General features: G+C 37.9%; 1 protein-coding gene across 4 annotated transcripts in view; it reads left to right on the top strand.

Moving 5' to 3' along the window:
• Ide (insulin degrading enzyme) overlaps positions 1 to 27137 on the top strand; it is a 114056-nt gene that overhangs the window by 8531 nt on the left and 78388 nt on the right. Inside the window, exon 1 of one of the 4 annotated variants that reach the window (XM_087184915.1) lies at positions 25857 to 25956. The exons of the other annotated variants lie outside the window; for them this stretch is intronic. The gene's annotated coding sequence lies outside the window, so the exon portion shown is untranslated. Of the gene's footprint in view, positions 1 to 25856; positions 25957 to 27137 lie in introns of those variants that run through there. 4 annotated transcript variants of the gene reach the window in all.

Here is a 27137-nt window from a genome sequence, read left to right as displayed (position 1 = left end):
GTTTTTGTGCATTTAGTATGATGTCTGTTGTTGGTTTGTCATACATGGCTTTTATCAGTTTGAGATAAAGACCATGTATTCCAATTTTCTGTAGGGTTTCTGTCATGAATGAGTGTTGGACTTTGTCAAATGATTTTTCTGCATCTGTTGAGATGATCATAATGGTTTTTGTCCTTGACTCTTGCCAGAGACCCCTGCAATAAGTTTCTGGTCCCCACCTGGCCAGTCTGCAATGCAGACCTCAGAAAAAAAGTACACTAAGAGACAGAACTAGGAGAGAAAGTGTGGTGCCAGAACGACCAATGCCGATGCAACCGACAAAGGTGCTGGACAGTCCCAGGCACTGACTTTTATTGGCAGTCATTTGGGGCAAAGGCAATGTGTGGTCTCTATAGAAAGTAATGTAAACAAGGCTTATAAAGGGCAAGCATTCTCAAATTAGGAACAGAATAGACAGAATGTAATTAGAACATTGTCCTTCTAGTCAGAAGATTTTACTTGTGGGAATGGAATTTGGGTATGAGCTATTCTGACCTTGGCACATAGGCTTCAGCCAGACTCGCTTCTCAAAACAAGCCAATTGTGGGGTTAACTCTTTACAGCCTCCTTTGGGCATAATTAATATTACAGTCCTCTGCAGGCTCTGTTATATAGTATATTATATTTATTGACTTAACCTATGTTGAACTATGCCTGCATCACATTCTTGATGATTGGTTGCATTTTGTTTGCCAGTATCTTATTGAGGATTTTTCCATCTATGTTCATTAGGGAGATTGGCCTGTAGTTGTCTTTTTTGGTTGGATCCTTCTCTGGTTTTGTTATCAGGGTAATGCTTGCTTCCAGGAATGAATTTGGGAGCACTGCTTTCCTTTCAGTTTCATTAAAGATTTTGAAAAATAGCAGCTTTAGGTCTCCTCTAAATTTCTTGTAGAATTCAGCAGTAAATCCATCAGGGCCTGGGCTTTTCTTTGCTAATAGGTTTTTAATTACATTATTGTTTCAATTTTTTTTTTTTTTGGTACTGGGGATCGAACTTGGGTCCTTGCGCTTGCGCACAGGTGATGAAACCACTTAGCTAAATCCCCAGGCCTGTTTCGAATTTTTATACCTTCTTGATTCAGATTTGGTAATTCATATGTAAATAGGAATTTGTCCATTTTTCTGTTTTCTATCTTATTAGAAGACAGGTTCTCAAAGTAGGTGTTGTTGATCTTCTGGATTTCTGTAGGATCTGTTGTGATTTCATCCTTTTCATTAATAATTGCATGGATTTGAGTCTTCTCTTTCCTTTTTTGGTTAAGGTTGGCTAAGGGTTTGTCAATTTTATTTAATCTTTCAAAGAAGCAACTCTTTGATTTATTGATTCTTTCTATTATTTTCTTAGTTTTCATTGCATTAATTTCTGCCCTGATTTTGTTTTTGTTAAAGCTTAACATTATGTATTTATTATATTTTATAGAACCATGTTATACATGCTTGGTACTTTAAATTGAGTTATCAGTGTTTTTCTGGATGCAAAGCCATCTGATGCTTGATGTGGATGCCTTAAATACTATAATATTTCTGCATTGCCCCGATCTTTATAATTTCCTCCTTTGTACACCCTTTGGGGTTAACTTGCTCTTCTTTTTATAGACGCTCTAGGTTCAACTCTAGTTTGCGTATTTGAGCCCACTCTGTTTTCCTGATATGAGACTACATCCCTATAAATTTTCCTCGTAGGACTATATCCCGTAAGTTCCAGTATATTATATTGGTATTAACATTTAACTGTAGAAACCATCTAATTTCTTCTTTAATTTTATCTGTGACCCGTTGGTGTTCAGGAGAGTACTATTTAATTTCCATGTGTTTATGAAGTTCTTCTGGTTTCTTTTGCCTTGATTTCCACTTTCATTGCACTATGGTCTAATAATATGCATGGGATAATTTCAATTCCTTTGCATTTACTTAGCATGTTCTATGAGCTAGTATGTGGTCTATTGTGGAGAATGTCCCGTGTGCAGCTTAGAAGAATGTGTATTCTGATGTCGTCGGGTAGAACATTGTAGACATCTAGTAAGTCCATTTGTTCAGAAGTTTGGATCAGCTGTGATACTTCTTTGTTGATTTTTTTGTCCAGTTGATCTGTCTATTTGTGACTGTGGGGTATTGAGGTCCCCTATTAGAATTGTATTGATGCTTATCTGACTTTTCATGTCTGTTATTATTTGTTTTATATTGTTGGGTTTGCTGGTATTTGGTGCATATATATTTATGATTGTTAGCTCTTCTCTTGGATTATTTCCTTTACAAGAATGTAGTGAACTTTTTTGTCTCTCGTAATCAGTCTTGGCTTGGAATTCACTTTCTCTGCAAATAGAATAGTCACCCCTGCTTTTTTCTGGTTTCCTTTTGCATGGAGTATTATTTTCCATCCTTTGACTTTTAGCCTATGAATTTCTTTTTAAGTTAAGTATGTTTATTGTATGAGGCATATTGTTGGATCTTGCTTTCTGATCCATTCTGCCAGTCTGTTTCTTTTGATTGGTGAATTGAAACCATTTCCATTGATGGTTATAGCTGATATATATTGACTTATTCTTGTATTATTTTCCTGCTGTTGGTTCCTCTCCTCCCCCACCCCCCACTCTGTTTAACTGCTTTCCTTGCCTGGTGATTCATTGTGTTGGGGTTTATGGAATTGTAGTCCTCGTCATTTCTTTCTAGAATGACCCTCAGTACATTTTGGAGTGCCAGTTTGGTGTTCATGAATTTCCTCAGGTGTTCTTTGTCATGAGGTATCTTATTTCTCCATCAGTTCTGAAAGATATTTTTGTTGGGTACATCAATCTAGGGTAGAAGTTGTTTTCTCTTAGGGCTTGAAATACTTCACTCCAAGCATTCCTTAACTTGAGGTTTTGTGTTGAGAAGTCTGCTGTGATTCTGATGGGTTTTCCTTTATAGGTGATTTGTTTTTTTTCTCTAACAGCTTTTAATATTCTGTTCTTGTGTTGAATTTCTGGAATCTTGACTATTATGTGTCTTGGTGTAGATTTTTTTTTTTTTATCATGACTAATTGGAGTTCTATCTGCCTCACGTATCTGTATGTCGAGTTCTTTTTCCCTGCTTGGGAAGTTTTCTGACATTACTTCTGTGAACAGATTTTTTTTAACGTTGTTTGCCCTATCTTCTTTTTCATTGATTCTGATCAGTCCTATAATATTCTTTTTTGCATTATCTAGCAGCTGTTGGATTGATTTTTTTGTGGTTCCCTGCTATTTTTAAGAAATCTTTCTTTACATGGTCACTAACTGCAATCCTGTCTTCTATATCTGATATTCATCCTCACCTTGCCTCATTCTGTGTATACTTTCAGTGGAATTTTTAATTTCTAGCATATTTGTTTGAATCTGTTTCATTGATTCCTTTTCTTTTTTGTGTTGAGCATTCATGATTTTCATTGTTTTCCTAGGCTTCTCAATTTTTTTATCTCTATGTGTTCTGGAGTCACTAACCCTGTCTTTCATTATGGTCACCATCTCTGTAGGTATCTGAGAAACTATTTCTGCTTTGATTTTTCCTGGAGCTTTATTCATCTGTTTTGTTATTTCTGCTGTTACCACTTCAGAGAGTCTAAGTGGATAGGTTTTGAATTACTTTACCTCATTTCCCGCAAGTCTGCCTTTGGTGGAGTTGCATCTTGTTTAAGTGTCTTCTCATTTTCTATTTTTTTTAAAGTTCAATTCCTGGTTTGAAGCTTGTAAATTGCTTATGGCAAGTAGCTTTATTGCCAGTATTTAGGAACCTTAAAAAATGACTCCTTCTTGGAGTTGTCTTCCAGGTGTAGCTGGCTTTTGGGTATTGTGTCTGTTGCAAGATCCTACCTCTTCAATTTATTTAGGATGAGAATTGCTGCCTATTTGGCCTAGCCCCTTGTTCTTTGGCACTGGCCTATATATATATATATAGTTTATGACCTTTAGGCAGTCTCAGTCTTAGCACACCAGGAAGAACAACTGATTAGAACAACTATGTCACTTTTGCTAAAGTAGTACAATCCACAACAATGATCGCATCAAATACAGCCTAGAAAATGACAAACTGTAGTAACTATTAATTTGCCACTTTCAACTAGAACTAGATTTGTGGTTATAGAACAAAACCTTTAAAAGCCCAGAAAATTCTATACAGTAAATATGTCCTCAGTATGGTGATTTTACCCTCAGTGGAGAAAAGAGGTTAAAGGAGAAATGGGGTTATAAGAGGTTAGGAGGAAAAAAATAGAGAAATAGAAAAAGAGGAAGAGATTAGATATAAGGCTAGAGAACAAAGGAAGATTATGTAAACTTTGGAAAACTGTTGAAGAAAACAGGAGGAGAGGGCCAGGGATTTAGCTCAGTGGTGCGTGCCTGCCTGAGTTCAATCCCAGGTACCAAGAAAAAAACAAAAACAGGAAGGAGAGAGAGAAGGAAGAAATAAAAACAAGAACTAACAGAATAATAACAACAAAGAAACTAGAAACAATGTTCCCACTTATATGAGAACAAGAACAAACAGCACAGAAAACCAAACAAACACAAGGAAATAAAAAAAGGAAATAAGAGGGGGAAAAGGTCCACTTCAAGGCATGTCTCTTCTGTCACTGGTAGACAAAGTGGGCAGAAAGAGTCCAAATCCATGTTGATTAATCCCAGCAAGCTAGCAGTAGATTTATAGTGGGGGTAGTGGATAATCCCAGCAAGTCTGTTTCTTTAGTTCTGAAGCTCAGCCTGGTTTCTGGCTGTGAGGCTAGAACCTGTTTTGTTTAGCCTGCAACACTCCCTGTGCCTCCTGCCAGCTTGAACTCAGGTCCTCCTCACCCTGATGGAGCTAGCCTGCAGCTGCTTTGAGTTCAGAGCTTAGTTGGGCCCACTCTTAAGATGGCTACCTGCCAATTAATTGCCCTCACTTGGGGACATCTGAACCTGAATAACTCACCAGTCACTGCAGTCTGTTAGGTCCCCTGCTCCGTTCCACTGGTATGTTTCTCTGTAGAGCCCTTTAGGATCCACCAGTAGTCACTTGCATCTGCAGATTCTAGTCACCCTTACCACACAGTGAGTCAAGTCCCAGGGAGAAAGCGCCACTTGGCACCTCCTTCTTCATTGAAGTTTCTTCGCTCTCCTCATGGACTTCAGTTTTCTCACTTTATATCCTTGCTCCGTCCTAGGAACCCTTTTCCCTCCTCCTTTTCTTCCTTACATTGCTGTATTCCAGTGTCTGGATACCAAGTCTTGGAGAGGCTGTTTCTCTGTTGTTCACCATTCTGCCATCTTCCTGAAAGTCAAATCACACTGTATCTATTTTAAACTTATGTCTGGAACCTATCTTTGTATCTTTCTCTCTGTGTGTGCATGTGTGTGTGTGCTTGTGTGTGTGTGCTTGTGTGTGTGTGTGTGTGTTGCTGGCATTTAAACCCAAGGCCTTTCATGTGGTAAGGAATGAGGTACACCCCCAGACCTGTCTTGATATCTATGCTCCCAAAGCTATTCTGCCTCCAGTGTTTCCTCCATCTCTGTTTGTGATGTCTCTATTCTTTTTTTTGTTTTGTTTTGTTTTTTGAGGCAGTCTCCCTTTGTAGTTCAGGCTGGCCCGGAACTCTCTATGTAGCCCAGACTGGCCTTAAACTCGAAGTGATCCTCCTGCCCCAGCCTTCTCACACCCAGCTGATGTCTCTATTCTTTTACTTTGTTTAAACTAATGACGTTGAGTCATTCTTAGCTTCTTTCTTATTCTTATATCCCTCATCCAGTCAGTGTGTACATCTCAATTTTGACCATTTCTCATTGCTACCACTCTGGTCTATATTATTCTTTCACCCAAATTAGAATAGCCTCTGAACAAATTGCCTTGAGAGGAGCCACTAGGGATGAGAAGGCATAGAGATTCAGCTGCATATTGTGGGAAGAAGTCCAGCCGGGTGACATGTCAGTCCTGGCTGGCAGGAGACAGGTCTTCCAAAGACCAAGAGAACAGGTTGGTGGATGCTGATAATTACCAAATAAAGAGTAGAGACAGAAGCCAAATTTCACAGGGGACTACAAGGAAGGTGGTTTTGAAAAATGTGAGCTATTGAGTTTGAAAAAATTTTAGATGGTAGCTGAGGAAGAGCATCCTTAAACAAAAGCATGGGGAAAATAAGGACTGTTTTATGGGTAACTGAAGCAAGAAGCTAGTGGAGGAGAACAGTGCCTAAGAAAAGGCTTGTAAAAAGCAGAGTGACTATGAGGGTATAGGTAAAGAGGTCACTGTTAGAAAAATAAAGATTTGCTCAATATAGGTTTTGATTTAGAAGAAACAGTTTCTTACAATAAATGAGAAAAATCTGGGCCTCAGTTTACTCATTTGGAGAAAGAGTCTTTCCAGTTCTAAGTTCCGTAATTTTTTTCTGTGCTGTTACCCTACCAGCCAAGGTGCTAGATTTTTTTTTTTTTGGTACTGGAGATTGAACTTGGGACCTTGCGCTTGTGAGGCATGCGCTGGAACCACTGAGCTAAATCCCCAGCCCACAAGGTGCTAGATTTTTAGGAATGCTACTAGGATCTAGTAGGGAATTTAAGTCCTATATAGTTAACATAATGATCCTTTGATCAGCTTTATAGGCTACTTGTTTTAGGCGTGTGGAATCATACCAGAATTGAATTTTTGACAGTAGACATTATATAAAAGTATTCCTTTTGGGGCCAGGGATTTAGCTCCGTGGTGCCACCGCCTGCCTCGAAAGTGCAAGGTCCTGAGTTCAATCCTCAGTACCAAAAGAAAGTATTCCTTTTGACATCTCATGTGAAATATATCAATGTTTATAATCAGTTGATATTCTTAACTTTTTATTTTTAAATAGCTTTTATTTCCTTTGTAACATAACAAAGTCTAAGTAAACATTATGAGGAAGATACTACTAATTGTGGAGCTTCTTATCCAAAAAAAGGTCCAAGTTTTTTTTTGTTTGTTTGTTTTTCTTGAGACAGTGTCTCACTATGTAATTCAGGCTGGTCTTGAGCTCATTATGTAGCCCAGACTGGCCTCAAATTCATGTCAATCCTCCTGCCTCCACCCTCCTGAGTGCTGGGACTATAGGCGTGTGCCACCAAACCCAGCCAAGTTTTCTTGAAATAGAACATATTTACTGATGCAGTGACTGACATGATGTATCCTGCTATTCATCAGTTAGTTTTTCCTTGTACCTATAAAAGAAAATGACCTGTGAGGTAAAGCAAATACATAGACTCTTTGAAGGAAGAGATTCTGAATTCAGTCTTTGTATTGGTTATTTTTTTTGAATGAGCAACATACCTCATGTGTGAGTCAAACATTCTGCCTTTTAAGGGAAAATTTAAGTGAATCTATTTAATATATAGTTGATTCTTTTTTTTTTGATTCTTAAAATTAATTTTTTAGTGATACTAGGTAATGAACCCAGGGGTGCTGGTATAGCTTGGTATTCTTGGTTTATTAATTTTAGAAATTATCTGTTGTTTTGTTTTTTCTCTCTTTTTTTTCTTTTCAGGGGGTGCGGGGGGGTGTGGGTCAAACTCAGGACCTTGTGCTTGCCAGGTAGCAGCCCCACTGAGCTAAATCCCAGGCCCTGTTGATTTGTTTTTATAGTAGGTAAAGATTTAATTTCTTCCTTAACCATACTGCTTCTCAGCCTTTTGGCTAAGATCAAGTGTAACATTTTCTTTATCCTTCAGTCTTGCCCCATCTTACCAAAAATCACAGATTTGTTTTTTGTTTTATTTTATTTTATTTATTTTTTGGTACTGGGCATTGAACTTGGGACCTTGCACTTTTGAGGCAGGCGGCACCACTGAGCTAAATCCCCGACCCTGTTTTATTTTTTGAGACAGGGTTCTGCTATGTAGTTCAGGCTGGCCTCAAACTCATGGTAGTGCTCCTGCCTCAGCCTCCTGAGTGCTACGGTGGGTGGTTTTTTGTTGGTTTTTTTTGTATTTTTTTTCCCCATTAACTTTATTGGTACATTTTAGGTATAAAATACAGTTACATTCATCATTGGGATCTTCTACCATTACATGAGTCTCTTGGTTCTTATTTTTTTTCCCTTCCCTTGCCCTCCCTTCAACCCCTCCACCCTTCCCTATTTCCAAAGACCTTGTTTCCATTTTTTTCCTCTTCTCATATTTTTTCCTTTCCCTTTTTTCCCTTCCCCTACCCCTCCCAATTCCCCTGCTCTTTTAGAACTTTTCTTCCTGTTACACAATATCAGTTATACATTTTTAAAATTACAATATTAAGATCTAGGAGACATTACCACAGATTTTATGGAATTTAAAAGGATATAGAAAGGATATTACAAAAAATCTTTTTTGAAATAAATTTGACAACTTCTAAGAAGTAACTTAGAAGAAGACAAATTAATGAAACTAACTCTGGAGGAAATATAAAATTTGAATAGCACCTATTAATGAAAATATATTCCTAGCTTGAAAACCTACCTATATGACAACAGCAGGCTCATAAACATTTTAACTGATAAATTATATCAAACAAAGCAGAAAAAAGAAGGAACACTTCTCCCCTCATTTTAGGAACTCAACATTGTGCTAATCCTAAAACTGGATAAAGATAATAGAAGAAAAAAGTATGAACATAGATAGAAATTTGTTTGACAAAACAAACTATTAGAAGTCAGATCTGGTAGGATGTAGAAAGTGGTTTTGTTATAGGGATGGCAGTGTTGGTTCAGCATTGGAAGATTCACCCCCAAAAGTCATCATTTTAACAGAGGAAAGGAAGAAGCCATATGATCCTGTCACTAGGTGGAGAAAAAGTATTGGACCAAATTCTACAGCTGTTCATGGTGAAAGCTATCAGGAGACTAGAAGTAGAATAGAACCTTCTCAACAGATCAAAGACATGTACTCCATACTTCCAGTGAGAATGCCTTGTGTGAATGGAGAAGATACAATGCTTTCTCCCTGAGGTGCGGAACAAGGGCAGATATACCTACTCTTCATCTGTCCATTAAACTTTGAAACATAGGTCTAAACCAAAATAGTCTGGCAATAAAATGACACAATTAGGATAGGATTGGCAAGGTAGAAGCAAAATCTTCATATGTAGATGAAATGATCATCTACAGAAAAAATACTAAGAAATCTCTAGGAACCCCTAGAACTTATATTTGAATTTAGTAGGATTAGAAAACACAAGGTGTATATAAAAATTCAGGTCTGTGTATACTTGCTATAAATAAAGAATTGGATATTGAAATTTAAAAGTTTTGGATATTGAAAAAGATATTGAAATTTAAAAACATTGTTGGAAGAAGACATTTAGTACCTAATTTTAAGACTTCCTCTAAAGCTACAGTAATCAAGGCAGTTTTGGTATAAGGAAAGACATATAGATCATTGGAATAAAACAGAATCTAGAAATAGAACCATTCATATATGGTCCACTGAGTTTTGAAAGATTATTTAACATTAAAATTTTGTAGACTATAAACTCAATTCAAGAGCGGAGGAAAAGATAGTGTTTTCAGCAAATGGCTCTAGAACACTTGGTATCCATATATAAAAAATTAACCTCAACCCTTTATTTCCGTACATAAAAATAACTTGAAAGGATCTATGAACCTAAATATGAAAGACTAAAACTATGAAACTTTAAGAAGAAATTATAAGGGTTGACATTGTTAAGGGTATGACATTGTTAAGAAAATGAAAAGTAATCCTTAAACAGACCATATTTATAATGCATATAACCTATGACCAGAATATATAAAGAACTCTTACAGCTCATTAATAGACAACCCAATTAAAAAGTAGACACAAGGAGATGATGAATAGCCAGTACAGGACAAGGAAAGGTGTGCAACACAATCAGAAAAATACTAATCATTGCAATAACAAGATTGAATTATACACTCATTAGGGAGATGAAGTTAAAAATTTTAAAAGCCTTGTCATGACTTTTTCTTTTTGTTGGATTCTCCCTCTTTGTGTTTAATTTGTCACGCCCAGCGGATTCATTCTGCTGGGGTTCCTGGAGTTGTGATCCTCATTGTCTTTTCCTAGGATATTGTCAAAAATATTTTGGAGTGCCGGTTTGGTATTCATGAAGTTCCTAAGGTGCTTTTTATCATGAAAGTATCTTATTTCTCCATCAATTTTGAAAGATAGTTTTGCAGGGTACATCTGTCTGGGTTGGAGGCTGTTTTCCTTTAGGGCTTGAAATACGACCCTCTAAGCTCTTCTTGCCTTGAGGGTTTGCACTAAGAAGTCTGCTGTGATTCTGATGGGCTTTCCTTTGTATGTGATTTATTTCTTTCTTCTCACTGCTTGTCGAATTTTGTTTTTCTGTTGGGTTTCTGGAATCCTAACTATTATATTCCTATGTGTAGATTTTTTTTGACCAAGGCCAGCTGGAGTCCTATATGCCTCACTTATCTGTATGTCAAGTTCTTTTCCCCTGCTTGGGGAGTTTTCTGCCATCACTTCTATGAACAGTTTTTTTTATGTCATTTGCACTCTCCCCTGTTTCTTCATTGACTCCGATCAGTCTTATATTATTCTTCTTTGCATCGTCTAACATCTGCTGGATTGATTTCTTGTGGTCCCTTATAATTTAAAGCAGTTTTTCTTTTTCTCCTCACTAATTGCAATCTTATCATCTGTATCTGAAATTCTATCCTCACATTGGTTCATTCTGCTGCATAGACTGTCAATGGAGTTTTTAATCTCCTGGAAATCTGTTTGTATCTGTTTTATGGATTCCATTTATTTCCTATGTTGGGATTCCATCATGTTCCTTGGCTCCTCTATTTTTTTATGTGTGTCCTGTCTAGGTTTATTAATCATATCTTGCACTATGGGCACAATCTCTGCTGTTATCTGAGAAATTATTTCTGATTTCATTTTTTCCAGATCCTCTTTTATTGCCAGTTCAGGGAGTCCAGGTGGGTTGAGTATCAGGTTGTTGCATCTCCTTTCCCTTTGGGGTTGCTGTAGGTGATCTGGAAGTCTGTTTTTGAGGCTTGTTTATGTGTGTTCTCATTACGGGGGTGGTGGCATGGTGGGTTGTGCTGCTGGGGCCCGGACGGCTCACCTCCTCTGCCCTGGGAGCGGTGGAATAGCAGCTGGGGAGCCTCTTCCTGAGCGCTGGGATTGGCTCACGTCCTCTGTCCTGGGAGTTGTGGAATGGCGGCCGGGGAGCCTCCTCCTGGGCCCTGGGATTGACTCACCTCCTCTAGGGCAGAGAGGCTCCGCGTCCACCATTCCACTGCTCCCAGGGCAGAGGAGGTCCAATCTTCTTCTAAAATCCCCATCTCTGAATACTTGAAGCTTTGGGGAGCCATCTAGATATAAACCATAACAGTAATACTTCATCTAGTTATCCATACCAGAGACAGCTTTTCTCATGCTGTCTCATGTTATTCATCAGCACCCAAGGCTATTGAAAGTTCTTTAGTTAGACTGCATATAAACCCTTCCACCTCTACCAAAACTGATACAATAGACACATTGAGAACCAGGATATCATAAAGCAGAGATACAGACCTATAAACAAAAAAGATCAGATAAGAAAAGAATAAGCCCATTGTTCAGATTGAGATTGGATAATATACCCATCTTCACTCATTTTTAGGCTGTATGTTCATGGACTAATTTGGAGGTAAATCCATGATATTAAAATACATAATGGCTTGTTATATTTCATTATGGCCTTCCCTGGCTGTTTTTAAAGTGACCTTCAAATCTTTGCAGAAGAATAGGGCTGTACCTGGATCTGGGGTTGCTTTTCTCTAGGACTGGTGACTCCAGGTTGGGTTGTTCTAGGTTTGGTTGCTCAATATTGGAAAATTCTAGAAGTATTCACCAGATGTCCCTGGTAATAGGAAGATTTGAGGCCCAGGTACTCACCCTGAGTCACAGTATTGCTATTCTTTGGACAGTTGTTTTTCTGCTCCGTCTTACTTTTCATTTTCTCTTTGTAGAATCAAGTCTTATCTTGTAGCTTAACCTTTGTAGCTAAGATTCAGGATGTTGAAAAGTTTCTGAATCTGTGGAAGGCCAAAGTATTTCTGTTTCTGAAATCACTGAGCACACACAGTTGGGTGTGAGAGATTATGGCTTTGATCTGATTTCTTGACCTGGCCATTATCTTTCTTACTGCACCATTCTGTATAGAAGCCAGTAGTTTTACTTTGGGACTAGTAGAAGAATCAAGGCTCATCTGAATAAGCAGAGATATGGAAGAAGAAAAGATACAGTCTCTGGATAGGGCACTTCATTAGATAATGTTTACAGATTAAACATAGCATGATTTTCTTCAGACGTAAATTTCAGCCTTGGTGAAGAGTCCCTGTGATTGGATACTTCAAGGCAAGGCAGGTTTGGCAAGAAGAGGAAAAAGAAAAAAAAAGAAGAGCTAGACTATTAGAAAGCCCAATGGTTTAAAAAACTTAAGTTTTTGTTTTGCTGTGCTGGAGGTCAAACCTGGGGGCTTGTGCATATTAGGTGATTGCTGTACCACTGAGCTATTTCCCCAACTGAGAAATAAAATTTTGAGATCGATTGCTTAGCATAGTGACTATAGTTAATGTATTATATATTTCAGAATTGGTAAGAAAGTAAAATTCAGATGTTCTCATCACAAAAAAGATGAGTGATAGATATGTTAATTAGCTTCATTTAATCATTCTGCAATAAGTGCATATATCAAAATACCACATTATACCCCATAAATATATGGAGTTATTATTTGTTCATTAAAAATAGAAGAGAAGGGCTGGGGATTTAACTCAGTGGTTACGCTGCCTGCCTTGCAAGCATAAGGACCCAAGTTTGATCCCCTGTACCAAAAAAAAAAAAAAAACAAAAACAAAAATAGAAGACAAAAGAAATAGAAGAGCAAGAAAGCAGAAGAAAGAGGAGAAAGTAGGCGGGAGTAAAAAGGGAAAGAGGGAGAACATTTTCATTGATATATTACAGTTGTTAAAACCTTAGATCTCATTCAGTTTTCCCACATAGCATTTATTGAAAATAACTTTAATGAAAAGATTCAGTTGAGAAAATGTTGCCTTTAGTTACATCTTTTAGTCTTCTCAAACTGCAACTGTTTTAGTCTTTTATTGCTTTCATAATCTTTTTTTTTTTTTTTTTCCATTACCGGGGATCCAACTCAGGACCTTGTGCTTGTGAGGCAGGCACAGTGCCACTGCGCTAATGCCTGGCCCACTGCTTTCATAATCTTGTCTCTTGGAATTTAGAGCAGTTACTATACTTTGTAGAGTGTCCCTAGTTTTGGTTGTCTGATTATTCCTCGTGACTAAATACAGCTTTGGCAGGAATATCACAGAAGTGATGGTATCTATTTTCTTATTGCATCCCATCAGATGGCAATAAATTTTGATGTTTCTTTACTGATGGTGATTACTTTGATCAATTTAAAATAGTTCATCCTAGGCTTCTCTGCTGTAAAGTTAATCTTTTTCCTTTATTATTATCTTCTATGAAAATACATTAAAACTAATATCTCATCAAACTGTTAATTTGTTCATTGCATTTATGTATCAGTATGGATTTATAATGTTGTATTTTAAAGTTTTTTAATTCATTCCTCTCCTTATTTAATCTTGTACTCAAATTGTCCCAAATATGGGCTTTAATGCTGGCTCCTGCATCTATTTAACATCTATAATTCTTTTAGCACGCGTGTGTGTGTGTGTGTGTGTCTGTGTGTGTGTGCACATACCCACTGCCATGTTTCAGTTTTCTTTTGTAGTTTCCCTATCCTAGCCCTGAAATCAACCATCTTTTCCAGAGCCATGGTTGCTTTTAGCAGAGAAGAAAAATTATAAAGTAAGTTCTGGATGGTAGATATACTCATTGCTATTTAACGAGGAAGGGAAGATTCAGGGCTCAGGCCCTCTTAGTGGATAGTGGACAGAACTAGGAAATACATGTATGCAAACAAATAGGTATTTTACATATGTGTGGTTATATGTGTCCATGTATGTTTATTCATATACATACATGTGTGTACCTATTCATGAATATAAATACATATGGACACAGACATATGTTTATATCTGTATTTCTGTATCTGGCAATAGATACTGAAAATCACAAATTCACACAAACAGCTCTGATTCCAATCCAAAACTACATAGTTCTTTTTAGCTTTTGTCCATTCTATATTTCTGATTATTTTCCAGTATAGTTAGAGCCATGATTCTAAGTGTCCATAGTACATAAACTTGTTTACTACAATCTTCCAAATGTGACTAAGATCACTGTCACCATCCTTTTGCCCTTGAAGTTGATCCTCAGGCTCTGTCACCGTGTATCAGGCTGCCTGGGCTGTTCTCTTGCAAATCCACCTTGGAATTACACTTCCTTGCCCTACTCAGGCTTTAACTACCATGTTGGGCCACCAAGGGCAAGAACATTCTTCTCAATACACTAAGAGATATGGATATTTTAAAACTTGTATTATTTATTTTCATTAACCTTCAAGTTTGTAAATAGAGCTAAGTGCAAGGCCTAACTTTGTATGTTGACGACAAAATTTAAGGAACGGAGTAATGAAGCAGAGGTGTCTCCTTGTATGTAATAAAAACAGTAGCATGTTGTATTTTTCCTCAACATACACTGGTTGGTGGTTTTCAACAAGTACAGAGTGGTTGTTGGGCTGAATTTGTAACCACTTATATAGGAAAAGTATTGTGTATAAATACATTTTCCAGAAGAAGATGGATAAAGAGTGTATTTATTTCAGGATGTTGAAATCTAGGTAATTTGTATTTCTTTTTTTTTTGGTGCTGGGGATCGAACTCAGGACCTTGTGTTTGCAAGGCAGGTGGTGGAACCACTGAGCTAAATCCCCGGCCCTGTATTTCTTTTTTAAAAAATTTTAAAATTTTATTTGGGATTACATAATTATGTTTCATGTGTGTGTGTGTGTGTGTGTGTGTGTGTGTTTCTTTATTGTATGATAATTATAAATTTTTTCCTAATAATAGGAACTTATATTTTAGTATGACCATTTACCCAGTTCTATTCTTAGGAAAACTTCTGATAAACATAATTTAATTTTTTTTCATTGTTGCTTTATGAGTTCTTTATATATTCTGAATATTTACACTTTATCAGGTATAATTTTTGAATATTTCCTCCTATTTCACAGGTTACATTTTCACTGTTAATTGTGTCCTTTGATCCACAGAATTTTATTTTAATTAATTAATTAATTTGGGGGCCAGTACTGGAAGTTGAGCCTAGGCTACTCTACCACTGAGCGAGGTCTTCAGCCCCTTTTATTACTAAGTTGCCTGGGCAGGACCTGAACTTGGATCCTCCTGCCTGAGCCTCTCTCAGTGTTGAGATTACAGGCATGTACTATTCTGCAGAATGTGCCACTGTGCCTCACTGCAGCACCCCCACCCCCGGATTGTACTCAGGGCCTTTGCACTGAGCTGCATCCTCAGCTTTTTCTTTTTTATTTTGAGACAGTGTCTCACCAAGTCACTAAATTACCCAGGCTGGGCTTGAACTTTCTATCTTCCTACCTCAGTCTTCCAGAGTGCTGGGATTATAGGGGTGTGCTACCATGCCCAACTAAGAGTCCATCTTAGTAGAGATACTTTTGGATGTGGGTAAGGTATAGGTAAATAATCAAGTGGCATTGCTATTTGGATTCTGGAGCCACAGTGCCTAGGCATGAATCTGACTCCACTGTTTGCCTATGTGTAACATAGGATCCATTACTTCCTTTTCAAGCCTCTATTCCTCCTCACCAAAATAGGGACAATAATGGTAGGTATCATAGGTGTGTGGTAAGAATTCATAGCAAGATACATGTGATGTGTATGGCTCTATCACATAGCATATGTTCAATAAATCTGAATTAATAACAATGTCAACATAACCGTGGAGAGAAGAAAGTGCTGATATATACATTATTTTTCTGGATGACACAGTAGGGATATAATTTCAGAGTTGTAGGCATCTAGCTAGATGGAAACTGGAGGAGGTTCATAAAATCAAAATCTATATCAAAGTCTGTATCTAAATAGAGAAACAAACCAATAAAATAATTTAATACAAAAAAAAATTAAAAAAATAAAGAGCAATTTCAACAAAACAATGGGAAAAAAAATAGAGAAACAAATAGGTTGGGGGTATGGCTCAGAATACTTGCCTACCATGTGTTTGATCCCCATCCCTGCAAAATATAAAAGAAGGGAAGGGAAAAGTGAGGAAGGAAGGAAGGAGGGAAGGAAGGAAGGAAGGAAGGGAAAGGAAAGGAAAGAGGGAAAAGGAAAGAGAAACAATAGCACCTGTGATTAAAAAGAGAGAGAAAATTGACATTATTTTCTAAAGTACTGGAAGCCGTTATTATCATATGTGCAGAAAGAAACAAAATAGAGCCTAAAGTTGATAGCAATACTGAGCCAAACCACACTGGATCAGCAATTGAGTGAGAAAGTAGGTTCTGAAATTAGTTGGTGGATTCTGTTCCATTGTCTGCTTAGACCTTTCACCTCACATCACAAATGTTTTGGAAGTTGCCCTTGTTATGAGCCAGCAAATTAGTTTTTTAAGGTAATCGGGTTGTCAGCAACAACAGTGAATTGAAATAGAGTCCAGAGTTTTTCTCTGTTCATTAGCCCTATTAAATTATGATGTGGACAGTCCAAGTTAACAAAAACAAATTTAGTTTGGGCATACAACTTTATTAAGCCTAGTGCATCAGAGTCCAGTAAGATTATCTTTTCAAAAATTAAGAATAAAGATCACCTAGCTAGGCATGGTGGCACATGCCTGTAGTCCTAACTCAGGAAACTGAGGCAGGAGGATTGCAAATTTGAGGGCTGACTGGGCAACTTAGCAATGCTGTGTCTCACAACTGAAAAATGAAAAGCACTGGGGATATAGCTCAGTGATAGAGTGCCCCTGGGTTCAATCCCCAGTACTGGAGGTGGGGAGCACCTAATAGTATTAGGTAACCCTCCTCACCATTTCTATGGACTATCTTTCCAGAAATTTAGTCTCTGTGCATAAGCAAGACTTTTTAACTTAGTGAAGTGGTTAAGAGTTTGTTGCTTCGATATATAAAGAATTAGATGTGAGTTCTTGTTCTTCAGTTTAATGCCTTTGTGGCTGTAATCACATAACTTCTTTGGTTTAATTTCTCCATGCAGGAAAAATAGCGACAATAGGATCTATCTGATGAGACATATACAAAAAAGTATATGTGCTGTGCAAAATACTAACTGAACATTCAGTAAGGGTCTCTCCAGTACATTGGCTGAACTCCTTTCCAAGGCTGACCCCTTTATTTGTGCACTAGATGCTTATTCAAAGACAGGCTTCTCCTGAATAAACCTCTCCTGACTTTCTTTCCTTCATTTCAGTATTTCCCCTCTCCCCATTAAAACTTTTTCTGGTTTAAATTTAGATGAGTGGGTGGGTGGATGGATGGATAGATGATAGGAATTTAAAACAGATACCTTCCTGTATTTTGATGAAGCTGTCTCCTGGGCTTAGTTTAAATGACTAGAATTGGTCAAAGTGATTCTTGTCCATAATTTTTAGGTGATAAAATCAGAATTGAAAACTAAGGTCTTTCATCTAAAGCATGGACATTTAAGGTCAGATAATTCTTTGTCATGGAGGCTGTCATGTGCATTGTAGGTTCTTAGCAGCGTCCTCTACTCACTACACACCAGCAGCACTCTTCATTTGTGACAACCAGAAATGGTCACCAGACATTGCCAAATGTCCCCTGGGGGAGTGGGCAAAATTGTCACCTGTTGAGAACTACTAATTGCCTCACCAATAACAATCATATGGGGATAATTATTTGCCTGTTTTCCTCATAGTCTTATAAATTACCATACTATTACCAGCCTGCCCAGTGAATGTTTTTAACTTCTGGAGATGACAGTAACAACTGGAATTCGGATGGTTATACGTTAAGAATGCTAGTGATGACAAGATGATTATTAAGGTAGTCTATTTCCATCTAACTCATAGGAACATAATAATGATGATTATAATAAGGCTGGCATTTCTGGATGCCTACAATGTTGGTTTATTTAAACATATTTTAAAGCTGTTCATGAAGCTCAGTAGTACAATTACTCCCTAGTATGTGTTAGGCCTTGAGTTTGATCCCCAGCACTAGTACCAAAAAACAAAACCATATTTCTTTTAGGAGAAGTCCTATGAAGGCTGCCCAAATCTGACAGATTTAGGTGCCTCTGTCAATTTAGGTGCATGTAAAAATTTCACCTGATTCTTGATTGACAAAACTAAATGAGGTCAAAAAGTCCATTTTGACCAAAAGAGTCCAGCAAAGAGGTCATTTGTTAAAGGTGAAGCATGACTACCAAAATAGGCTAGAAGTGCTCAGTTCATCAGGGTAGGCTTGAAGAATCATACTAAAGGAGAGTACATACTAAGTTTCCTGAACCACCATTATCCAAGGTGGGCAGATTGTCTTCTCTCAGAACCAGGGTGTCCATAATGGGTGCAAATCAGCTGGCAAGGGGAGAAGTACTCTTCTGTTTAGAAAAAAAATTAATCATTTGGTTTTTATTTGTATTACATTTAGTGTTTAGCACTCTAACTTGGCTGCTGAGAATATCCAGGATTTGTTTGTTTGTTTGTTTATTTATTTATTTATTTATTTTTGGTACTGGGGAGAACTCAGGTCCTTGCGCTTTCGAGGCAGGCGGTGGAACCACTGAGCTAAATCCCCAGCCTCCCAATTTTATTTTTAATTTTTTTATCACTTTTTTTTGGTACTGGGGATTGAACTCAGGACCCAATTTTATTTTTAAACTGGAGTCTAAAGTAAATTACTAAAAGCTATTCAGCATGCTTTATTAACTTGGTTTAGTCATCCCATTCTTACTTGGGCCTCCTATTTCTCATGGCCAAGATACCATCAATGGAAATAATTATCTCTGGATACACCCAAGAAGGTTTAGATAATTATCACAATAATTGGACTATTATTTTTTAGCCTTTTAGATTAGAATCTATGGGTAAGGTTAGCTACTTCCTACTATTCAAGTAGTACTAGTTCCAGGATGATTTTTGGTGACTGCTATTTATAATATCAGTGATTCATGTATTCCCCCCTCCCTTTTGTCTTTTTGTATCTTATGATATTTTTAAAAATGTTTTAAGAATTTTTATTGCTATACAGTAAGTATTCTGCTTGATATATTTCACAGAGTGAACATACTTATATAATTGGCACATGACCCAAAGCCCTGTTTATGCTCCCTTCTAATCACTAGTCCTACTTCTAAGGGTAGTGACCATCTTGACATGGAGGCATAATGTAATATTACTTGTGTTTGTGCTTTATATAAATTATAGTCTTCACTGTTTTGTGTTTAGCTCCTTTCATTTCACCTTGTATTAGTGAGATTCATCCTTATTGTTGTATTTTGTTCTATATTATTCACTTTGATTGCTCTATATATTTCATTATGTGATTGTACCACTATTTTTTTTCACTGTTGATGGACATTTAATCATTTCTAGTTTGGGCTATTATGAATAGTGGTGCTATGAATATATGAACATTTATTTTGGATTTGTTTATTTCATTTATTTTGTATATATAACTAACACCAGAATGTTAAGTTATATTGTCAAGTTACAGTGTTAACTTTATAGTGCTGTTTTGCATTTTTATAACAGTGCATGAGAGTTTGGGTTGCTCTGTAACTTCTAGGACTCTGTGTGTGTGTGTGTGTGTGTTTGTGTGTGTGTGTGTGTGTGTTACTAGGAATTGAACCCAAGACCTTTGTTTATGGTGGGCAAGTGATCTGCCAATAAGCTTTATCCCCGGTCCTGTCGTATAACTTGTCTAACACTTGATATCTGCTGTCTTTTTCATTTTAGCCATTCCGGTAGATATGTGGTGGTATTTTAGAAGTACCCTATGTTGGCTGGTGTAGTGGTGCACCTTTGTAATCCTAGCACTTGGGAGGCTGAGCCAGGAGGATCACCTCAAGTTAGAGGCCACTCTGAGCTACATAGTGAGACCTTGTCTCAAAAGAAAAAAAAAAAGAAGTACTCTGTGGTGAATCCAGGTAATCCCAGCTACTTGTGAGGCTGAGGCAAGAGGATCACAGGTTCAAGGCCTGGCTAACTTTGAAATTTTGTATCAAAAAAAGAAAGAAGGAAGAAAGGAAGGAAGGAAAAGGAAAGAAGGAAGGTAAAAAAGAAAGGAAGAAAGAAAGAAACTGGAGATATAGTTTGGTGCAAAGGCCGTTGGTTCAGTCCCCAGTGGGAGAGGGAGAAATCTGTTATGGAAAAAATTAGTTGGAAATCTGGGAGCTCTTGAGACTTTAATCTGCCACCCCTACCTCATGCCACTTCTCAAAGCTTTCATGATATCCCTTATTATGCAGTCGAGTTTGGACCTTTGTTTGGATTGAGAATGATTTCCAGTTTGCACTCAACTAGCAGAATACCCACAGAGAAGAGGTCAAGAGATAATCATCAGCTCACTGTAAAGTTGTGATTTTGTAATTTATTGTGGCCTTGTGTGTGGGGGGAGGGGCAAGGGATTGAACCTAGAGCCTTATACATACTAGGCAAGCACTTTACCACTGAGATTCATCCCCAGCCCTACCGTGGCTTTTCTTATTGTTAAAAGCTAAGTTAGTTTGCCTTAAACTACTATAGCCTTTGTAGAAGTTGAAGTTGTCAATAAAGTCTTGAGATTTTTTATATACTCAGTCATGTCTGTGAATCATGTTAGTTTTTTCCCCTTCCCCACCTTTATGTGTTTTTCTTCTTTTTCTTGCTTTATTGGACTGCTTAGAGCTACCAATATCATGTTGACTAGAAGAAGTGATAGTGAGCGAGGTGTGAGTCTAGCACTGTGGGAAACTGAGGCAGGAGGATTATAAAGATGAGCCCAGTCTGGGCAATTTAGAGACTTAGTACTACATTATCTCAAAAGTATAAAATTTTTTAAGCGGTGGAGGAGTGGGTGGATGTGTAGCTCAGTGTGAAGGCTTTGGATTCAATCCTCAATACTGAAAAATGATAATGGCATCTTGTTCTTGGGACTGGGTCTGTACACGATTTCACCATTGAGTATGATGATTGCTATCCTTCCATAGACACTCTTTTTCACATGAAGCTATTTCCCCGTTTGTTATAAGCTATTTCCCTAGTTTTCTGAGTTCTTTTTAAAACATGTAAGTGAGCTGGGCATGGTGATGGACACCTATGATCCCAGCACTCAGGAGGCTGAGGAAGGAGGATCACTGTGAGTTCCAAGCCAGCCTAGGCTACTTAGTGAATTCAAAGCCTGCCTAGAGTACATAGGGAGACCCTGTCTCGAAAAAATAAAGAAAATACATAAATTGTTGTTGAAAGTATTTTGATACTTTTTCTGCATCTACCAAGATGATTATGATTTTCCTTCTTTGTTCCTATTCATATGGTTTAATGTAGACTTCTGCTGCTTTTTTTTTTTTTTTTTTAGCAATGGCAAAGTTTATTTAAAAAAGTAAATATGAAGAGTGAGGGAGAAACTGGCCCTGCAGAGTGAGCTTGGCCTGAGTAAAAGAAAAAAAAGCAAGATAAAAGTACAACCTGGAGAAAGTAGGGCAGGCTATCATGAGGAAAGTCACGATAGCTTAATGTAGACTTCTGAAAAATAAGTCATGCATAAATGCACTATGTCTACAGTAGTAATTTTTTTCTTCTCTCACACACAAGATAGTTCTATCCAATCTCCCTCTAACCCACTGTACATTTAATTTTGGGTGGTGGTGGTGTTTGTTTGTTTGTTTTTTGGACCTTGCACTTGCGAGGCAGGTGGTGGAACCACTGAGCTAAATCCTCAGCTCATTGTTTGGTTTCTTGAGACAGCATCTCAGTATGTAGCCCAGGCTGGCCTCAAACTCACACCAGTCCTCCTGCCTCAGCCTCCCCAGTGCTGGAATTATAGATGTGCACCACCATGACCATGCAAATGTTATACAATTGCTTTTGTGTGCATTGTTTAGTGAGATATGGTTTTAGCTCAAGGACTTCTTCGGCAGATTAAAGCATTCTTCTAGGCTCCTTATACCACCTATCTCTTTTTTATATGAGGAAAGAGTAAAATTCCTTGGAGCATTTTTTAACCTACTTTTCCTTCCTTCCTTCCTTCCTTCCTTCCTTCCTTCCTTCCTTCCTTCCTTCCTTCCTTCCTTCCTTTTTTTGGAGTGTAAGGAAAGAGAATGGGGTCAGAGAAGGGCTGTGTACTGTGCTGTGTGAGGGTGGTTACCCGGAGCTAGGGATCACCCTCTGCTCCTCCCCTTCCCACGCTTCCTCTTTCTCTGTTCTTCCTGCTTTGCCACAAGTCAGATGGATGATTGAACACCCTGGGCAAGTCACTTAATCGCTGAGCTTCTGTTTCTCTTTTGGGGTTCAAGATGACCATCACTGCTGCTGTGAACCACCACCTGGGGGAATAGGAGGATTATTTATAAAGAGTATGACACTTTTCAAAACATGCTAGCAGTTGTTAGTTTTGTACAGTGGCATATATCTCACATTTTCTAACACCTTGAAGACTTTTCATGTAGAAGGGTTCTTTGTGAAACATCCTTGTCTCCACTGCACCTGTTAGAAACCTCTGTACTTTCCTATGGTAAGAGATATAACTGGCAATAGGTAAAAAGTGGAAGTAGAGTGTTATTTATTTGCTTAAACCTTGCTAATTATCCTGAAAAGATTCCATATGAAGTCTGTCACATTGGGAATTAACAGGCACTGTTAAGCATGACCCAAAACTAAAACAAAATTTGCAAAACCACTTATCTTTTGGGCCAGGGATTTAGCTCAGTGGTTCCGGCACTGGCCTCACAAGCACAAGGTCCCGAATTCGGTCCCCGGTACCAAAAAAAAACAAACCACTTATCTTTTTTTTGTCTTTTTGAGATAGGGTCTCGTGATGTTGCCCAGGCTGGACTTGAACTCCTCTTGACCCTCTTGCTTCAGCATCCCTCGCAGCTATTGGCCAGTGCTACTGTGCCCAGTACAAAAGTACTTATCTTTTCTTTTTTTTTTTTGGTACTGGGGATCGAACCCGGGTCCTTGCGCTTGCAAGGCAGACAGTGGAACCACTGAGCTAAATCCCCAGCCCCAAAAGCACTTATCTGTAAAGTCATGTTACTATAGAACTAGTTGAGATTGCCACCACCCTGAGTCATTTAAGGATTCATTTTTTGACCGTAAATACTTTCAGAGGGTCAGGGCACAGTTAGAACAGCGAACATTCTGCCTGAAACAAAGACAAAGCATCTAATTATAGGAAAGTAAGGTTTAGTTGACAGGATTTTAGTTTATACCCATTTTTATGATCTAGCTGGTATATGAAATGAAGAATTATCTGTCTCTATCACTGAAGAGCAATGGGTAGTTTCCTGAGACATGTTATTTTCCTTTCTGCACAACTGCCAAGTTTTTTGTTTTTTGGTTTATTTTTGGTACCGGGGATCAAACTTGGGACCTTTCGCTTGCGAGGCAGATGGCGGAACCACTGAGCTAAATACCCGGCCGACAACATGTTATTTTTTAGGTCAAGTAACACTTGGTAATTGTGGTCTTGAACTGTGTTAATATATTGAGACATCTTAGGGTTTATACCACTACTTTGACATTGAACTGTCTTGTACAGAAACCAGGGATATTTTGTAATGTTGTCCTGATTCTGGGCATTTTATCTCTATGCCCTTCTTCCACATTTGGGAGTACCAAAGGCCTCGAAAGCTTCCACCTATGGTTTTGGGAGTAGATGGGTGGATTTCAGCCGTTAGCACAGTCACTCACCTGTTCAGGTTTATAGGTCATCATTTCTAAATTGGGTATAACTTTAAATTTACAGAGTACTATGAGAGTGGGTAGGAAGCAAAAGACAAAATAAAATTTCCCAATGTATTATTAAATATGCTGTGAAACATGTAAAGAGGTATGAGAAAAAATTGTAAAAGTGCTTGTTTGCACATGCTAAGCTCACACCCCACTGACAAGGTAGTAGATCACCAGCCTCAGTCCATAATTTTTAAGTAAAGGCCATGGTTGTAGTTTTGTTAACATCAGGCTTCTAAGTTTTTTCCACAGTTTCTCATTAGCAGGTCTTGCTCAGGTGTCCCCTTGCCTTTTATTTGGCATGCTTCTACTCACATATTTTCTCTTTCTCCTCTTCCTAGATAGTGTTAGGTGCCCTTTCTGTCATTATTCCTATAGTGCCCCAGAGACAACTATCACCACACTTAAAAGATAATGACCTATTTTCCTAACTGTTCCTGTTACTAGTCTGGTTTTTTTCAGAGCTAAGGGTAGCCAACATACATGGTGCAGTATCTGGGCTTTATAATAGGCCTTCTTAAATATTTGTTTTGATATGGGAGGTAAGGTTGAATACAGGAAGAGGTTAAAGTTGACATCTAGCCAGGCTCGATGTCATATGCCTTTAATCCCAGCACTCTGGGAGACTGAAGCAGGAGGACTGCCAGTTAGAGTCTAGCCTGTACTGTCTTGTCACTGGCTAGTGGGGGTCCTTGCTTTAATAGAAATGGAAATTAAAAATGAAAGTACAAATATACAGAAAGAAAAACGAATTGAAAAGTTAAAGGGAAAATGGAAAAGGATTGCATTTTAGGTAGCTGGAGGGAGCACACACTTATACAGGGTTTCAGACTGGCCCACCTGCAAAGGTGAGGCCAGCTTTTAAGGATTAACTGTTTGCTGGGGTCTAGGTGATCATTATTTCAGTCCTGGTGTCATAGCTCTGGGGTGAATTTTTTTGACTAAGGGATAGTTTCCTTTCCAGGAAAGGATTATTTGTCTGTGGTGGTCTCAATCTGATGGGGCTCCACCATCCTTGGAATCCAGGTGATCATAGGTTCAGGACAATGGCTTGGATACTTCTAGGCAAAGTTGAATGTCCCTGGAAATTCCACACCCTGGTGTCCTCAGTCTTGAAGAGGGTGAGATTGTATACATTTTAAGATAACAAAGGATACAAAATTATCAAGCTTTGTTCTTAGTTACCTAAAGGGAATCTGTATCCATAGCAAAAATGGTCCATAAGTGTCCCAAAAGAAAACACAAATCGTGTTTTTATTGAGTAGGAGGTAAGGGCCCACCCATGATTTTGCCTGTTTCCATCTCTATGGCGGTCCCTTGCTATGGTCATGACTACATCACTCTCACAAAGTGGATGGTGGTAGAGATGTAGCTCACTGCGTAGGCCTTGGGGTTTTATCCAAACTGGAAAAAAAAAAGATTCTAATTGTAACTTTTTGTGAAATGATTTTGAGCAAGTGGCTCAAGCTTCTTGAGCTTGTTTCCTTATGGATAAAATGAAAGTAGCCCACTTGGAGATCTTATTAGAATGCAGATTTTTGGCTCAATTATTCTATGGTATGTTCTGATATTTTGCATTTTTAACAAGCTCCATGAACTACAGAGGACTAGTTAACATGTAATGGCCTTCCAGCTTTTACCTTCTGTGATTATAATCCTTGTTTTAAATTCCAAACAAAATAATGTCATAACTATTAGACATCTCTCCAGTTTATCAGAATGCTGAAAACTGATCATTGTGTACCTTATGAAGTTTTCAATATATGATAATGTTCCTGTAGTTGAATATAATCTTATTGCTCCTAAAATTTTGACTTTGACAAGTTAAAAATATCAGACAAATGTCTGGGAAAGCATTTGAGTTAGCACTTGCTTGTCATCTGAAATGTCACAATGCTTATTGGAGAACATTTGCAATAAGTAAAGTTACTCTTGAAGGCTTTATGCTAATGTGGAGCTGAGATAGACAGACATGTGATCTCATGAGTATAAATATAAATACAGGCAAGCTGTTGATGAGTTAATCATCAGAGGAGTTCCCAGTCATTCCCTTCAATTCTCCAGAAGGTAAGAATCAAATCTTTGTAAAAAGCATTAGTGATATATTATTGAATATGGAGTGCTGGGGTGGGTCTTGTTTGAAAATGTTGCTACTGTTTTCTTTGGACTTTTAGATCCTCAGGAAATCATGATACTTGATTTGAGATCCTGTGTCCAAATGTCTAAAAGTAGTTGCACTAATTTTTACATGTAACTTACAGAATAAATTTTATCTCTTTACTTTCAGCTGCACCAAGAATATTAATCAGGCTTCAATATCCAAATAAGTTATATCTATCCCTGTGATGGACTCTGATCGTTTATAAATGTTTATTACTGGCCAAGAGCTCTCAATTTCTGCTCTTCTATCTACAATATATGAATCCTACTCTGTTTTAACTTCAGTATTTTGTGTCTGAGAAAACTGAAATCTGTACATCGGAAATTGAGACCCTGACAAAAGTACAGCATGTAGCCTATAGTTGAGGTGGTTATGTTTTTAACCTCTCATAGGGGAAGACAGTTTATACTGCCAAAGTGACCTTTGTTTCATCTTCCCACAACAGGTCTGGATTAAACAGTTTTAGTTTAATCATGAGTAGACCTTTGTTCCCTTAAATCTGTGGTGGCGAACTTAACGTACGCGTGCCACAGCCAGCTGTTTGTTATCATTGAAAGCTCTAAAAGGTTCGCCATCACTCCCCTAAACCAAACCAGCTGAGGAAAGCACAGTAGAGGGAACTGGGTATAAATGGTGTTAAAAGCAAATAGCCTTTGGAATCCTTCACCAGAACCCTGGCCCCTGTTCTCCCTCAAGTAGAGCCTTGCTGAGGGGTGGTGGGTGTTAGGAATTTTCTGTGGTGCACACTGAGCTTCTTATTGCCACCTTTTTATCCTGCCCTTCTTATTGGGGGTGAATTTATGGCTTATTTAATATGTTGCTAGTTTGGAACTCACTTTTTAAAGTAATAATAATTTATGTTGAACTCAAATTAAGATTTTTGAAACAAACTATTTACGGAAGGCACTTGCTGTGTTCTGAATAGATTGTCCTTTGGGAATGTTAACTAGCACTGTTATATCTGAGGTTCCTTGTGCCCCTCTTTGGAGTCTTAAATAGACTTGTTCCCTCCACTGGTTTATCTTTGAATGTGGCTATCCATCTTTTAGGACAGTCAATTCCACTTTTTTGGGGGGTGGGTAGTAGT

The sequence above is a fragment of the Heterocephalus glaber genome, unplaced genomic scaffold (assembly GCF_053883595.1).
Source record: "Heterocephalus glaber isolate CG9 unplaced genomic scaffold, H.glaber_assembly_v1.0 deba00001497, whole genome shotgun sequence".
Classification (NCBI taxonomy): domain Eukaryota; kingdom Metazoa; phylum Chordata; class Mammalia; order Rodentia; family Bathyergidae; genus Heterocephalus; species Heterocephalus glaber.
The sequence above is the reverse complement of the archived record's forward strand: the minus strand, read 5'-3'. Positions and strand labels throughout refer to the sequence as shown.